The sequence below is a fragment of the Heterodontus francisci genome, chromosome 19 (genome assembly GCF_036365525.1).
Source record: "Heterodontus francisci isolate sHetFra1 chromosome 19, sHetFra1.hap1, whole genome shotgun sequence".
Taxonomy (NCBI): Eukaryota; Metazoa; Chordata; class Chondrichthyes; order Heterodontiformes; family Heterodontidae; genus Heterodontus; species Heterodontus francisci.
Genome location: NC_090389.1, coordinates 4,718,947 through 4,736,944, shown reverse-complemented (window position 1 = coordinate 4,736,944; position 17,998 = coordinate 4,718,947). Strand labels below are relative to the sequence as shown.

The window sequence follows — 17,998 nt, the reverse complement described above, 5'->3', positions numbered from 1 at the left end:
TCTGGATAGATGTCACATTAACAGCATTAGTTAGCCAGTCTGGATAGATGTCACATTAACAGCATTAGTTAGCCAGTCTGGACAGATGTCACACTAACAGCATTAGTTAGCCAGTCTGGATAGATCTCACATTAACAGCATTAGTTAGTCTGTCTGGATAGATGTCACATTAACAGCATTAGTTAGCCCGTCTGGATAGCTGTCACATTAACAGCATTAGTTAGACAGTCTGGATAGATGTCACAATAACAGCATTAGTTAGTCAGTCTGGATAGATGTCACATTAACAGCATTAGTTAGCCAGTCTAGATAGATGTTACATTAACAGCATTAGTTAGCCAGTCTGGATAGATGTCACATTAACAGCATTAGTTAGCCAGTCTGGACAGATGTCACATTAACAGCATTAGTTAGCCAGTCTGGATAGATGTCACATTAACAGCATTAGTTAGCCAGTCTGGATAGATGTCACATTAACAGCATTAGTTAGTCAGTCTGGATAGATGTCACATTAACAGCATTAGTTAGCCAGTCTGGACAGATGTCACATTAACAGCAATAGTTAGCCAGTCTGGATAGATGTCACATTAACTGCATTAGTTAGTCAGTCTGGATAGATGTCACATTAACTGCATTAGTTAGTCAGTCTGGATAGATGTCACATTAACTGCATTAGTTAGTCAGTCTGGATAGATGTCACATTAACAGCAATAGTTAGCCAGTCTGGACAGATGTCACATTAACTGCATTAGTTAGCCAGTCTGGATAGATGTCACATTAACAGCATTAGTTAGTCAGTCTGGATAGATGTCACATTAACTGCATTAGTTAGTCAGTCTGGATAGATGTCACATTAACAGCAATAGTTAGCCAGTCTGGACAGATGTCACATTAACTGCATTAGTTAGCCAGTCTGGATAGATGTCACATTAACAGCATTAGTTAGTCAGTCTGGATAGATGTCACATTAACTGCATTAGTTAGTCAGTCTGGATAGATGTCACATTAACAGCAATAGTTAGCCAGTCTGGACAGATGTCACATTAACTGCATTAGTTAGCCCGTCTGGATAGATGTCACATTAACAGCATTAGTTAGTCAGTCTGGATAGATGTCACATTAACTGCATTAGTTAGTCAGTCTGGATAGATGTCACATTAACAGCATTAGTTAGTCAGTCTGGATAGATGTCACATTAACTGCATTAGTTAGCCAGTCTGGATAGATGTCACATTAACAGCATTAGTTAGTCAGTCTGGATAGATGTCACATTAACAGCATTAGTTAGTCAGTCTGGATAGATGTCACATTAACTGCATTAGTTAGCCAGTCTGGATAGATGTCACATTAACTGCATTAGTTAGCCAGTCTGGACAGATGTCACATTAACAGCATTAGTTAGTCAGTCTGGATAGATGTCACATTAACAGCATTAGTTAGCCAGTCTGGACAGATCTCACATTAACAGCATTAGTTAGTCAGTCTGGATAGATGTCACATTAACAGCATTAGTTAGTCAGTCTGGATCGATGTCACATTAACAGCATTAGTTAGCCAGTCTGGATAGATGTCACATTAACAGCATTAGTTAGCCAGTCTGGATAGCTGTCACATTAACAGCATTAGTTAGCCAGTCTGGACCGATGTCACATTAACAGCATGAGTTAGTCAGTCTGGATAGATGTCACATTAACAGCATTAGTTAGCCAGTCTGGATAGATGTCACATTAACAGCATTAGTTAGCCAGTCTGGATAGATGTCACATTAACAGCATTAGTTAGCCAGTCTGGACAGATGTCACACTAACAGCATTAGTTAGCCAGTCTGGATAGATGTCACATTAACAGCATTAGTTAGTCTGTCTGGATAGATGTCACATTAACAGCATTAGTTAGTCAGTCTGGATAGCTGTCACATTAACAGCATTAGTTAGCCAGTCTGGATAGATGTCACAATAACAGCATTAGTTAGTCAGTCTGGATAGATGTCACATTAACAGCATTAGTTAGCCAGTCTAGATAGATGTTACATTAACAGCATTAGTTAGCCAGTCTGGATAGATGTCACATTAACAGCATTAGTTAGCCAGTCTGGACAGATGTCACATTAACAGCATTAGTTAGCCAGTCTGGATAGATGTCACATTAACAGCATTAGTTAGCCAGTCTGGATAGATGTCACATTAACAGCATTAGTTAGCCAGTCTGGACAGATGTCACATTAACAGCATTAGTTAGCCAGTCTGGATAGATGTCACAATAACAGCATTAGTTAGCCAGTCTGGATAGATGTCACATTAACAGCATTAGTTAGCCAGTCTGGATAGATGTCACAATAACAGCATTAGTTAGCCAGTCTGGATAGATGTCACATTAACAGCATTAGTTAGCCAGTCTGGATAGATGTCACATTAACAGCATTAGTTAGCCAGTCTGGATAGATGTCACATTAACAGCATTAGTTAGCCAGTCTGGATAGATGTCACATTATCAGCATTAGTTAGCCAGTCTGGATAGATGTCACATTATCAGCAATAGTTAGTCAGTCTGGATAGATGTCACATTAACAGCATTAGTTAGCCAGTCTGGATAGATGTCACATTATCAGCAATAGTTAGTCAGTCTGGATAGATGTCACATTAACAGCATTAGTTAGCCAGTCTGGATAGATGTCACATTATCAGCATTAGTTAGCCAGTCTGGATAGATGTCACATTAACAGCATTAGTTAGTCAGTCTGGATAGATGTCACATTAACAGCAATAGTTAGTCAGTCTGGATAGATGTCACATTAACAGCATTAGTTAGCCAGTCTGGATAGATGTCACATTATCAGCATTAGTTAGCCAGTCTGGATAGATGTCACATTAACAGCATTAGTTAGCCAGTCTGGATAGATGTCACATTATCAGCAATAGTTAGTCAGTCTGGATAGATGTCACATTAACAGCATTAGTTAGCCAGTCTGGATAGATGTCACATTAACAGCATTAGTTAGTCAGTCTGGATAGATGTCACATTAACAGCATTAGTTAGCCAGTCTGGATAGATGTCACATTAACAGCATTAGTTAGCCAGTCTGGACAGATGTCACATTAACAGCATTAGTTAGTCAGTCTGGATAGATGTCACATTAACAGCATTAGTTAGCCAGTCTGGATAGATGTCACATTAACAGCATTAGTTAGCCAGTCTGGATAGATGTCACATTATCAGCAATAGTTAGTCAGTCTGGATAGATGTCACATTAACAGCATTAGTTAGCCAGTCTGGATAGATGTCACAATAACAGCATTAGTTAGTCAGTCTGGATAGATGTCACATTAACAGCATTAGTTAGTCAGTCTGGATAGATGTTACATTAACAGCATTAGTTAGCCAGTCTGGATAGATGTCACATTAACAGCATTAGTTAGTCAGTCTGGAGAGATGTCACATTAACAGCATTAGTGAGTCAGTCTGGAGAGATGTCACATTAACAGCATTAGTTAGCCAGTCTGGATAGATGTCACATTAACAGCATTAGTTAGTCAGTCTGGATAGATGTTACATTAACAGCATTAGTTAGCCAGTCTTGATAGATGTCACATTAACAGCATTAGTTAGCCAGTCTGGATAGATGTCACATTATCAGCAATAGTTAGTCAGTCTGGATAGATGTCACATTAACAGCATTAGTTAGCCAGTCTGGATAGATGTCACAATAACAGCATTAGTTAGTCAGTCTGGATAGATCTCACATTAACAGCATTAGTTAGCCAGTCTGGATAGATGTCACATTAACAGCATTAGTTAGCCAGTCTGGATAGATGTCACATTAACAGCATTAGTTAGCCAGTCTGGATAGATGTCACATTAACAGCATTAGTTAGCCAGTCTGGATAGATGTCACATTAACAGCATTAGTTAGCCAGTCTAGATAGATGTTACATTAACAGCATTAGTTAGCCAGTCTGGATAGATGTCACATTAACAGCATTAGTTAGCCAGTCTGGACAGATGTCACATTAACAGCATTAGTTAGCCAGTCTGGATAGATGTCACATTAACAGCATTAGTTAGCCAGTCTGGATAGATGTCACATTAACAGCATTAGTTAGCCAGTCTGGATAGATGTCACATTAACAGCATTAGTTAGCCAGTCTAGATAGATGTTACATTAACAGCATTAGTTAGCCAGTCTGGATAGATGTCACATTAACAGCATTAGTTAGCCAGTCTGGACAGATGTCACATTAACAGCATTAGTTAGCCAGTCTGGATAGATGTCACATTAACAGCATTAGTTAGCCAGTCTGGATAGATGTCACATTAACAGCATTAGTTAGCCAGTCTGGATAGATGTCACATTAACAGCATTAGTTAGTCAGTCTGGATAGCTGTCACATTAACAGCATTAGTTAGCCAGTCTGGATAGATGTCACAATAACAGCATTAGTTAGTCAGTCTGGATAGATGTCACATTAACAGCATTAGTTAGCCAGTCTAGATAGATGTTACATTAACAGCATTAGTTAGCCAGTCTGGATAGATGTCACATTAACAGCATTAGTTAGCCAGTCTGGACAGATGTCACATTAACAGCATTAGTTAGCCAGTCTGGATAGATGTCACATTAACAGCATTAGTTAGCCAGTCTGGATAGATGTCACATTAACAGCATTAGTTAGTCAGTCTGGATAGATGTCACATTAACTGCATTAGTTAGCCAGTCTGGATAGATGTCACATTAACAGCAATAGTTAGCCAGTCTGGATAGATGTCACATTAACTGCATTAGTTAGCCAGTCTGGATAGATGTCACATTAACAGCATTAGTTAGTCAGTCTGGATAGATGTCACATTAACTGCATTAGTTAGTCAGTCTGGATAGATGTCACATTAACAGCAATAGTTAGCCAGTCTGGACAGATGTCACATTAACTGCATTAGTTAGCCAGTCTGGATAGATGTCACATTAACAGCATTAGTTAGTCAGTCTGGATAGATGTCACATTAACTGCATTAGTTAGTCAGTCTGGATAGATGTCACATTAACAGCAATAGTTAGCCAGTCTGGATAGATGTCACATTAACAGCATTAGTTAGTCAGTCTGGATAGATGTCACATTAACAGCAATAGTTAGCCAGTCTGGATAGATGTCACATTAACAGCATTAGTTAGTCAGTCTGGATAGATGTCACATTAACAGCAATAGTTAGCCAGTCTGGATAGATGTCACATTAACTGCATTAGTTAGCCAGTCTGGACAGATGTCACATTAACTGCATTAGTTAGCCAGTCTGGACAGATGTCACATTAACAGCATTAGTTAGTCAGTCTGGATAGATGTCACATTAACAGCATTAGTTAGCCAGTCTGGATAGATGTCACATTAACAGCATTAGTTAGCCAGTCTGGATAGATGTCACATTAACAGCATTAGTTAGTCAGTCTGGATAGATGTCACATTAACAGCATTAGTTAGCCAGTCTGGATAGATGTCACATTAACAGCATTAGTTAGTCAGTCTGGATAGATGTCACATTAACAGCATTAGTTAGTCAGTCTGGATAGATGTCACATTAACAGCATTAGTTAGTCAGTCTGGATAGATGTCACAGTAACAGCATTAGTTAGTCAGTCTGGATAGATGTCACATTAACAGCATTAGTTAGTCAGTCTGGATAGATGTCACATTAACAGCATTAGTTAGCCAGTCTGGACAGATGTCACATTAACAGCATTAGTTAGTCAGTCTGGATAGATGTCACATTAACAGCATTAGTTAGTCAGTCTGGATAGATGTCACATTAACAGCATTAGTTAGCCAGTCTGGATAGATGTCACATTAACTGCATTAGTTAGCCAGTCTGGACAGATGTCACATTAACTGCATTAGTTAGCCAGTCTGGACAGATGTCACATTAACAGCATTAGTTAGTCAGTCTGGATAGATGTCACATTAACTGCATTGGTTAGCCAGTCTGGATAGATGTCACATTAACTGCATTAGTTAGCCAGTCTGGACAGATGTCACATTAACTGCATTAGTTAGCCAGTCTGGATAGATGTCACATTAACAGCATTAGTTAGCCAGTCTGGATAGATGTCACATTAACAGCATTAGTTAGTCAGTCTGGATAGATGTCACATTAACAGCATTAGTTAGCCAGTCTGGATAGATGTCACATTAACAGCATTAGTTAGTCAGTCTGGATAGATCTCACATTAACAGCATTAGTTAGTCAGTCTGGATAGATGTCACATTAACAGCATTAGTTAGTCAGTCTGGATAGATGTCACATTAACAGCATTAGTTAGCCAGTCTGGATAGATGTCACATTAACTGCATTAGTTAGTCAGTCTGGATAGATCTCACATTAACAGCATTAGTTAGCCAGTCTGGATAGATGTCACATTAACAGCATTAGTTAGTCAGTCTGGATAGATGTCATATTAACAGCAATAGTTAGCCAGTCTGGATAGATGTCACATTAACTGCATTAGTTAGTCAGTCTGGATAGATGTCACATTAACAGCAATAGTTAGCCAGTCTGGACAGATGTCACATTAACAGCATTAGTTAGTCAGTCTGGATAGATGTCACATTAACAGCATTAGTTAGTCAGTCTGGATAGATGTCACATTAACAGCATTAGTTAGTCAGTCTGGATAGATGTCACATTAACAGCAATTGTTAGCCAGTCTGGATAGATGTCACATTAACAGCAATAGTTAGCCAGTCTGGATAGATGTCACATTAACAGCATTAGTTAGTCAGTCTGGATAGATGTCACATTAACAGCAATAGTTAGCCAGTCTGGATAGATGTCACATTAACAGCATTAGTTAGTCAGTCTGGATAGATGTCACATTAACAGCATTAGTTAGTCAGTCTGGATAGATGTCACATTAACAGCATTAGTTAGTCAGTCTGGATAGATGTCACATTAACAGCAATAGTTAGCCAGTCTGGATAGATGTCACATTAACAGCATTAGTTAGCCAGTCTGGATAGATGTCACATTAACAGCATTAGTTAGTCAGTCTGGATAGATGTCACATTAACAGCATTAGTTAGTCAGTCTGGATAGATGTCACATTAACAGCAATAGTTAGCCAGTCTGGATAGATGTCACATTAACAGCATTAGTTAGTCAGTCTGGATAGATGTCACATTAACAGCATTAGTTAGTCAGTCTGGATAGATGTCACATTAACAGCATTAGTTAGTCAGTCTGGATAGATGTCACATTAACAGCAATAGTTAGCCAGTCTGGATAGATGTCACATTAACAGCAATAGTTAGCCAGTCTGGATAGATGTCACATTAACAGCATTAGTTAGTCAGTCTGGATAGATGTCACATTAACAGCAATAGTTAGCCAGTCTGGATAGATGTCACATTAACAGCATTAGTTAGTCAGTCTGGATAGATGTCACATTAACAGCATTAGTTAGTCAGTCTGGATAGATGTCACATTAACAGCATTAGTTAGTCAGTCTGGATAGATGTCACATTAACAGCAATAGTTAGCCAGTCTGGATAGATGTCACATTAACAGCATTAGTTAGCCAGTCTGGATAGATGTCACATTAACAGCATTAGTTAGTCAGTCTGGATAGATGTCACATTAACAGCAATAGTTAGCCAGTCTGGATAGATGTCACATTAACAGCATTAGTTAGTCAGTCTGGATAGATGTCACATTAACAGCAATAGTTAGCCAGTCTGGATAGATGTCACATTAACAGCATTAGTTAGTCAGTCTGGATAGATGTCACATTAACAGCATTAGTTAGTCAGTCTGGATAGATGTCACATTAACAGCAATAGTTAGCCAGTCTGGATAGATGTCACATTAACAGCATTAGTTAGTCAGTCTGGATAGATCTCACATTAACAGCATTAGTTAGTCAGTCTGGATAGATCTCACATTAACAGCATTAGTTAGTCAGTCTGGACAGATGTCACATTAACAGCATTAGTTAGCCAGTCTGGACAGATGTCACATTAACAGCATTAGTTAGCCAGTCTGGATAGATCTCACATTAACAGCATTAGTTAGTCAGTCTGGATAGATGTCACATTAACAGCATTAGTTAGTCAGTCTGGATAGATGTCACATTAACAGCATTAGTTAGTCAGTCTGGATAGATGTCACATTAACAGCATTAGTTAGTCAGTCTGGACAGATGTCACATTAACTGCATTAGTTAGCCAGTCTGGACAGATGTCACATTAACAGCATTAGTTAGCCAGTCTGGATAGATGTCACATTAACAGCATTGGTTAGTCAGTCTGGATAGATGTCACATTAACAGCATTAGTTAGTCAGTCTGGATAGATGTCACATTAACAGCATTAGTTAGTCAGTCTGGACAGATGTCACATTAACAGCATTAGTTAGCCAGACTGGATAGATGTCACATTAACAGCATTAGTTAGCCAGTCTGGATAGATGTCACATTAACAGCATTAGTTAGCCAGTCTGGATAGATGTCACATTAACAGCATTAGTTAGTCAGTCTGGATAGATCTCACATTAACAGCATTAGTTAGTCAGTCTGGATAGATGTCACATTAACAGCAATAGTTAGCCAGTCTGGATAGATGTCACATTAACAGCATTAGTTAGTCAGTCTGGCTAGATGTCACATTAACAGCATTAGTTAGTCAGTCTGGATAGATGTCACATTAACAGCAATAGTTAGTCAGTCTGCATAGATGTCACAGTAACAGCATTAGTTAGTCAGTCTGGATAGATGTCACATTAACAGCATTATTTAGTCAGTCTGGATAGATGTCACATTAACAGCAATAGTTAGCCAGTCTGGATAGATGTCACATTAACAGCATTAGTTAGTCAGTCTGGATAGATGTCACATTAACAGCATTAGTTAGTCAGTCTGGATAGATCTCACATTAACAGCATTAGTTAGTCAGTCTGGATAGATCTCACATTAACAGCATTAGTTAGCCAGTTTGGATAGATGTCACATTAACAGCATTAGTTAGTCAGTCTGGATAGATCTCACATTAACAGCATTAGTTAGCCAGTCTGGATAGATGTCACAATAACAGCATTAGTTAGTCAGTCTGGATAGATCTCACATTAACAGCATTAGTTAGTCAGTCTGGATAGATGTCACATTAACAGCATTAGTTAGTCAGTCTGGATAGATCTCACATTAACAGCATTAGTTAGCCAGTCTGGATAGATGTCACAATAACAGCATTAGTTAGTCAGTCTGGATAGATCTCACATTAACAGCATTAGTTAGTCAGTCTGGATAGATCTCACATTAACAGCATTAGTTAGCCAGTCTGGATAGATGTCACATTAACAGCATTAGTTAGTCAGTCTGGATAGATGTCACATTAACAGCATTAGTTAGTCAGTCTGGATAGATCTCACATTAACAGCATTAGTTAGCCAGTCTGGATAGATGTCACAATAACAGCATTAGTTAGTCAGTCTGGATAGATGTCACATTAACAGCATTAGTTAGTCAGTCTGGATAGATCTCACATTAACAGCATTAGTTAGCCAGTCTGGATAGATGTCACATTAACAGCATTAGTTAGCCAGTCTGGACAGATGTCACATTAACAACATTAGTTAGCCAGTCTGGACAGCTGTCACATTAACAGCATTAGTAAGCCAGTCTGGACAGATGTCACATTAACAGCATTAGTAAGCCAGTCTGGACAGATGTCACATTAACAGCATTAGTTAGTCAGTCTGGACAGCTGTCACATTAACAGCATTAGTTAGTCAGTCTGGATAGATGTCACATTAACAGCAATAGTTAGCCAGTCTGGATAGATGTCACATTAACAGCATTAGTTAGCCAGTCTGGACAGCTGTCACATTAACAGCATTAGTTAGTCAGTCTGGACAGATGTCACATTAACAGCATTAGTAAGCCAGTCTGGACAGCTGTCACATTAACAGCATTAGTAAGCCAGTCTGGACAGATGTCACATAAACAGCATTAGTTAGTCAGTCTGGTCAGATGTCACATTAACAACATTAGTAAGCCAGTCTGGACAGATGTCACATTAACAGCATTAGTTAGTCAGTCTGGACAGCTGTCACATTAACAGCATTAGTTAGTCAGTCTGGATAGATGTCACATTAACAGCATTAGTTAGTCAGTCTGGATAGATGTCACATTAACAGCAATAGTTAGCCAGTCTGGATAGATGTCACATTAACAGCAATAGTTAGCCAGTCTGGATAGATGTCACATTAACAGCATTAGTTAGTCAGTCTGGATAGATGTCACATTAACAGCAATAGTTAGCCAGTCTGGATAGATGTCACATTAACAGCATTAGTTAGTCAGTCTGGATAGATGTCACATTAACAGCATTAGTTAGTCAGTCTGGATAGATGTCACATTAACAGCATTAGTTAGTCAGTCTGGATAGATGTCACATTAACAGCAATAGTTAGCCAGTCTGGATAGATGTCACATTAACAGCATTAGTTAGCCAGTCTGGATAGATGTCACATTAACAGCATTAGTTAGTCAGTCTGGATAGATGTCACATTAACAGCAATAGTTAGCCAGTCTGGATAGATGTCACATTAACAGCATTAGTTAGTCAGTCTGGATAGATGTCACATTAACAGCAATAGTTAGCCAGTCTGGATAGATGTCACATTAACAGCATTAGTTAGTCAGTCTGGATAGATGTCACATTAACAGCATTAGTTAGTCAGTCTGGATAGATGTCACATTAACAGCAATAGTTAGCCAGTCTGGATAGATGTCACATTAACAGCATTAGTTAGTCAGTCTGGATAGATCTCACATTAACAGCATTAGTTAGTCAGTCTGGATAGATCTCACATTAACAGCATTAGTTAGTCAGTCTGGACAGATGTCACATTAACAGCATTAGTTAGCCAGTCTGGACAGATGTCACATTAACAGCATTAGTTAGCCAGTCTGGATAGATCTCACATTAACAGCATTAGTTAGTCAGTCTGGATAGATGTCACATTAACAGCATTAGTTAGTCAGTCTGGATAGATGTCACATTAACAGCATTAGTTAGTCAGTCTGGATAGATGTCACATTAACAGCATTAGTTAGTCAGTCTGGACAGATGTCACATTAACTGCATTAGTTAGCCAGTCTGGACAGATGTCACATTAACAGCATTAGTTAGCCAGTCTGGATAGATGTCACATTAACAGCATTGGTTAGTCAGTCTGGATAGATGTCACATTAACAGCATTAGTTAGTCAGTCTGGATAGATGTCACATTAACAGCATTAGTTAGTCAGTCTGGATAGATGTCACATTAACAGCATTAGTTAGTCAGTCTGGACAGATGTCACATTAACAGCATTAGTTAGCCAGACTGGATAGATGTCACATTAACAGCATTAGTTAGCCAGTCTGGATAGATGTCACATTAACAGCATTAGTTAGCCAGTCTGGATAGATGTCACATTAACAGCATTAGTTAGTCAGTCTGGATAGATCTCACATTAACAGCATTAGTTAGTCAGTCTGGATAGATGTCACATTAACAGCAATAGTTAGCCAGTCTGGATAGATGTCACATTAACAGCATTAGTTAGTCAGTCTGGATAGATGTCACATTAACAGCATTAGTTAGTCAGTCTGGATAGATGTCACATTAACAGCAATAGTTAGTCAGTCTGCATAGATGTCACAGTAACAGCATTAGTTAGTCAGTCTGGATAGATGTCACATTAACAGCATTATTTAGTCAGTCTGGATAGATGTCACATTAACAGCAATAGTTAGCCAGTCTGGATAGATGTCACATTAACAGCATTAGTTAGTCAGTCTGGATAGATGTCACATTAACAGCATTAGTTAGTCAGTCTGGATAGATCTCACATTAACAGCATTAGTTAGTCAGTCTGGATAGATCTCACATTAACAGCATTAGTTAGCCAGTTTGGATAGATGTCACATTAACAGCATTAGTTAGTCAGTCTGGATAGATCTCACATTAACAGCATTAGTTAGCCAGTCTGGATAGATGTCACAATAACAGCATTAGTTAGTCAGTCTGGATAGATCTCACATTAACAGCATTAGTTAGTCAGTCTGGATAGATGTCACATTAACAGCATTAGTTAGTCAGTCTGGATAGATCTCACATTAACAGCATTAGTTAGCCAGTCTGGATAGATGTCACAATAACAGCATTAGTTAGTCAGTCTGGATAGATCTCACATTAACAGCATTAGTTAGTCAGTCTGGATAGATCTCACATTAACAGCATTAGTTAGCCAGTCTGGATAGATGTCACAATAACAGCATTAGTTAGTCAGTCTGGATAGATGTCACATTAACAGCATTAGTTAGTCAGTCTGGATAGATCTCACATTAACAGCATTAGTTAGCCAGTCTGGATAGATGTCACATTAACAGCATTAGTTAGCCAGTCTGGACAGATGTCACATTAACAACATTAGTTAGCCAGTCTGGACAGCTGTCACATTAACAGCATTAGTAAGCCAGTCTGGACAGATGTCACATTAACAGCATTAGTAAGCCAGTCTGGACAGATGTCACATTAACAGCATTAGTTAGTCAGTCTGGACAGCTGTCACATTAACAGCATTAGTTAGTCAGTCTGGATAGATGTCACATTAACAGCAATAGTTAGCCAGTCTGGATAGATGTCACATTAACAGCATTAGTTAGCCAGTCTGGACAGCTGTCACATTAACAGCATTAGTTAGTCAGTCTGGACAGATGTCACATTAACAGCATTAGTAAGCCAGTCTGGACAGCTGTCACATTAACAGCATTAGTAAGCCAGTCTGGACAGATGTCACATAAACAGCATTAGTTAGTCAGTCTGGTCAGATGTCACATTAACAACATTAGTAAGCCAGTCTGGACAGATGTCACATTAACAGCATTAGTTAGTCAGTCTGGACAGCTGTCACATTAACAGCATTAGTTAGTCAGTCTGGACAGCTGTCACATTAACAGCATTAGTTAGCCAGTCTGGACAGCTGTCACATTAACAGCATTAGTTAGTCAGTCTGGACAAATGTCACATTAACAGAATTAGTTAGCCAGTCTGGACAGCTGTCACATTAACAGCATTAGTTAGTCAGTCTGGACAGATGTCACATTAACAGCATTAGTTAGTCAGTCTGGACAGATGTCACATTAACAGCATTAGTTAGTCAGTCTGGATAGATGTCACATTAACAGCATTAGTTAGTCAGTCTGGACAGATGTCACATTAACAGCATTAGTTAGTCAGTCTGGATAGATGTCACATTAACAGCATTAGTTAGCCAGTCTGGATAGATGTCACATTAACAGCATTAGTTAGTCAGTCTGGATAGATGTCACATTAACTGCATTAGTTAGTCAGTCTGGATAGATCTCACATTAACAGCATTAGTTAGCCAGTCTGGACAGATGTCACATTAACAGCATTAGTTAGTCAGTCTGGATAGATCTCACACTAACAGCATTAGTTAGCCAGTCTGGATAGATGTCACATTAACAGCATTAGTTAGTCAGTCTGGATAGATGTCACATTAACAGCATTAGTTAGTCAGTCTGGATAGATGTCACATTAACAGCAATAGTTAGCCAGTCTGGATAGATGTCACATTAACAGCATTAGTTAGTCAGTCTGGATAGATCTCACATTAACAGCATTAGTTAGTCAGTCTGGATAGATCTCACATTAACAGCATTAGTTAGTCAGTCTGGACAGATGTCACATTAACAGCATTAGTTAGTCAGTCTGGATAGATGTCACATTAACAGCATTAGTTAGCCAGTCTGGATAGATGTCACATTAACAGCATTAGTTAGTCAGTCTGGACAGATGTCACATTAACAGCATTAGTTAGTCAGTCTGGATAGATCTCACATTAACAGCATTAGTTAGCCAGTCTGGATAGATGTCACATTAACAGCATTAGTTAGTCAGTCTGGATAGATGTCACATTAACTGCATTAGTTAGTCAGTCTGGATAGATCTCACATTAACAGCATTAGTTAGCCAGTCTGGACAGATGTCACATTAACAGCATTAGTTAGTCAGTCTGGATAGATCTCACATTAACAGCATTAGTTAGCCAGTCTGGATAGATGTCACATTAACAGCATTAGTTAGTCAGTCTGGATAGATGTCACATTAACAGCATTAGTTAGTCAGTCTGGATAGATGTCACATTAACAGCAATAGTTAGCCAGTCTGGATAGATGTCACATTAACTGCATTAGTTAGTCAGTCTGGATAGATCTCACATTAACAGCATTAGTTAGCCAGTCTGGACAGATGTCACATTAACAGCATTAGTTAGTCAGTCTGGATAGATCTCACATTAACAGCATTAGTTAGCCAGTCTGGATAGATGTCACATTAACAGCATTAGTTAGCCAGTCTGGACAGATGTCACATTAACAGCATTAGTTAGTCAGTCTGGATAGATCTCACATTAACAGCATTAGTTAGTCAGTCTGGACAGATGTCACATTAACAGCATTAGTTAGCCAGACTGGATAGATGTCACATTAACAGCATTAGTTAGCCAGTCTGGATAGATGTCACATTAACAGCATTAGTTAGCCAGTCTGGATAGATGTCACATTAACAGCATTAGTTAGTCAGTCTGGATAGATCTCACATTAACAGCATTAGTTAGTCAGTCTGGATAGATGTCACATTAACAGCAATAGTTAGCCAGTCTGGATAGATGTCACATTAACAGCATTAGTTAGTCAGTCTGGATAGATGTCACATTAACAGCATTAGTTAGTCAGTCTGGATAGATGTCACATTAACAGCAATAGTTAGTCAGTCTGCATAGATGTCACAGTAACAGCATTAGTTAGTCAGTCTGGATAGATGTCACATTAACAGCATTATTTAGTCAGTCTGGATAGATGTCACATTAACAGCAATAGTTAGCCAGTCTGGATAGATGTCACATTAACAGCATTAGTTAGTCAGTCTGGATAGATGTCACATTAACAGCATTAGTTAGTCAGTCTGGATAGATCTCACATTAACAGCATTAGTTAGTCAGTCTGGATAGATCTCACATTAACAGCATTAGTTAGCCAGTTTGGATAGATGTCACATTAACAGCATTAGTTAGTCAGTCTGGATAGATCTCACATTAACAGCATTAGTTAGCCAGTCTGGATAGATGTCACAATAACAGCATTAGTTAGTCAGTCTGGATAGATCTCACATTAACAGCATTAGTTAGTCAGTCTGGATAGATGTCACATTAACAGCATTAGTTAGTCAGTCTGGATAGATCTCACATTAACAGCATTAGTTAGCCAGTCTGGATAGATGTCACAATAACAGCATTAGTTAGTCAGTCTGGATAGATGTCACATTAACAGCATTAGTTAGTCAGTCTGGATAGATCTCACATTAACAGCATTAGTTAGCCAGTCTGGATAGATGTCACAATAACAGCATTAGTTAGTCAGTCTGGATAGATGTCACATTAACAGCATTAGTTAGTCAGTCTGGATAGATCTCACATTAACAGCATTAGTTAGCCAGTCTGGATAGATGTCACATTAACAGCATTAGTTAGCCAGTCTGGACAGATGTCACATTAACAACATTAGTTAGCCAGTCTGGACAGCTGTCACATTAACAGCATTAGTAAGCCAGTCTGGACAGATGTCACATTAACAGCATTAGTAAGCCAGTCTGGACAGATGTCACATTAACAGCATTAGTTAGTCAGTCTGGACAGCTGTCACATTAACAGCATTAGTTAGTCAGTCTGGATAGATGTCACATTAACAGCAATAGTTAGCCAGTCTGGATAGATGTCACATTAACAGCATTAGTTAGCCAGTCTGGACAGCTGTCACATTAACAGCATTAGTTAGTCAGTCTGGACAGATGTCACATTAACAGCATTAGTAAGCCAGTCTGGACAGCTGTCACATTAACAGCATTAGTAAGCCAGTCTGGACAGATGTCACATAAACAGCATTAGTTAGTCAGTCTGGTCAGATGTCACATTAACAACATTAGTAAGCCAGTCTGGACAGATGTCACATTAACAGCATTAGTTAGTCAGTCTGGACAGCTGTCACATTAACAGCATTAGTTAGTCAGTCTGGACAGCTGTCACATTAACAGCATTAGTTAGCCAGTCTGGACAGCTGTCACATTAACAGCATTAGTTAGTCAGTCTGGACAAATGTCACATTAACAGAATTAGTTAGCCAGTCTGGACAGCTGTCACATTAACAGCATTAGTTAGTCAGTCTGGACAGATGTCACATTAACAGCATTAGTTAGTCAGTCTGGACAGATGTCACATTAACAGCATTAGTTAGTCAGTCTGGATAGATGTCACATTAACAGCATTAGTTAGTCAGTCTGGACAGATGTCACATTAACAGCATTAGTTAGTCAGTCTGGATAGATGTCACATTAACAGCATTAGTTAGCCAGTCTGGATAGATGTCACATTAACAGCATTAGTTAGTCAGTCTGGATAGATGTCACATTAACTGCATTAGTTAGTCAGTCTGGATAGATCTCACATTAACAGCATTAGTTAGCCAGTCTGGACAGATGTCACATTAACAGCATTAGTTAGTCAGTCTGGATAGATCTCACACTAACAGCATTAGTTAGCCAGTCTGGATAGATGTCACATTAACAGCCTTAGTTAGTCAGTCTGGATAGATGTCACATTAACAGCATTAGTTAGTCAGTCTGGATAGATGTCACATTAACAGCAATAGTTAGCCAGTCTGGATAGATGTCACATTAACAGCATTAGTTAGTCAGTCTGGATAGATCTCACATTAACAGCATTAGTTAGTCAGTCTGGATAGATCTCACATTAACAGCATTAGTTAGTCAGTCTGGACAGATGTCACATTAACAGCATTAGTTAGTCAGTCTGGATAGATGTCACATTAACAGCATTAGTTAGCCAGTCTGGATAGATGTCACATTAACAGCATTAGTTAGTCAGTCTGGACAGATGTCACATTAACAGCATTAGTTAGTCAGTCTGGATAGATCTCACATTAACAGCATTAGTTAGCCAGTCTGGATAGATGTCACATTAACAGCATTAGTTAGTCAGTCTGGATAGATGTCACATTAACTGCATTAGTTAGTCAGTCTGGATAGATCTCACATTAACAGCATTAGTTAGCCAGTCTGGACAGATGTCACATTAACAGCATTAGTTAGTCAGTCTGGATAGATCTCACATTAACAGCATTAGTTAGCCAGTCTGGATAGATGTCACATTAACAGCATTAGTTAGTCAGTCTGGATAGATGTCACATTAACAGCATTAGTTAGTCAGTCTGGATAGATGTCACATTAACAGCAATAGTTAGCCAGTCTGGATAGATGTCACATTAACTGCATTAGTTAGTCAGTCTGGATAGATCTCACATTAACAGCATTAGTTAGCCAGTCTGGACAGATGTCACATTAACAGCATTAGTTAGTCAGTCTGGATAGATCTCACATTAACAGCATTAGTTAGCCAGTCTGGATAGATGTCACATTAACAGCATTAGTTAGTCAGTCTGGATAGATGTCACATTAACAGCATTAGTTAGTCAGTCTGGATAGATGTCACATTAACAGCAATAGTTAGCCAGTCTGGATAGATGTCACATTAACAGCATTAGTTAGTCAGTCTGGATAGATGTCACATTAACAGCATTAGTTAGTCAGTCTGGATAGATGTCACATTAACAGCATTAGTTAGTCAGTCTGGATAGATGTCACATTAACAGCATTAGTTAGTCAGTCTGGATAGATCTCACATTAACAGCATTAGTTAGTCAGTCTGGATAGATCTCACATTAACAGCATTAGTTAGTCAGTCTGGATAGATGTCACATTAACAGCATTAGTTAGTCAGTCTGGATAGATCTCACATTAACAGCATTAGTTAGCCAGTCTGGATAGATGTCACATTAACAGCATCAGTTAGTCAGTCTGGATAGATCTCACATTAACAG

General features: G+C 38.7%; 1 protein-coding gene across 1 annotated transcript in view; it reads left to right on the top strand.

Annotated features, from left to right (window-relative positions):
- Positions 1 to 17,998, top strand: part of LOC137380448 (cyclin-dependent kinase 16-like) — a 1,435,048-nt gene that overhangs the window by 245,272 nt on the left and 1,171,778 nt on the right. The gene's annotated exons all lie outside the window — the stretch shown is intronic.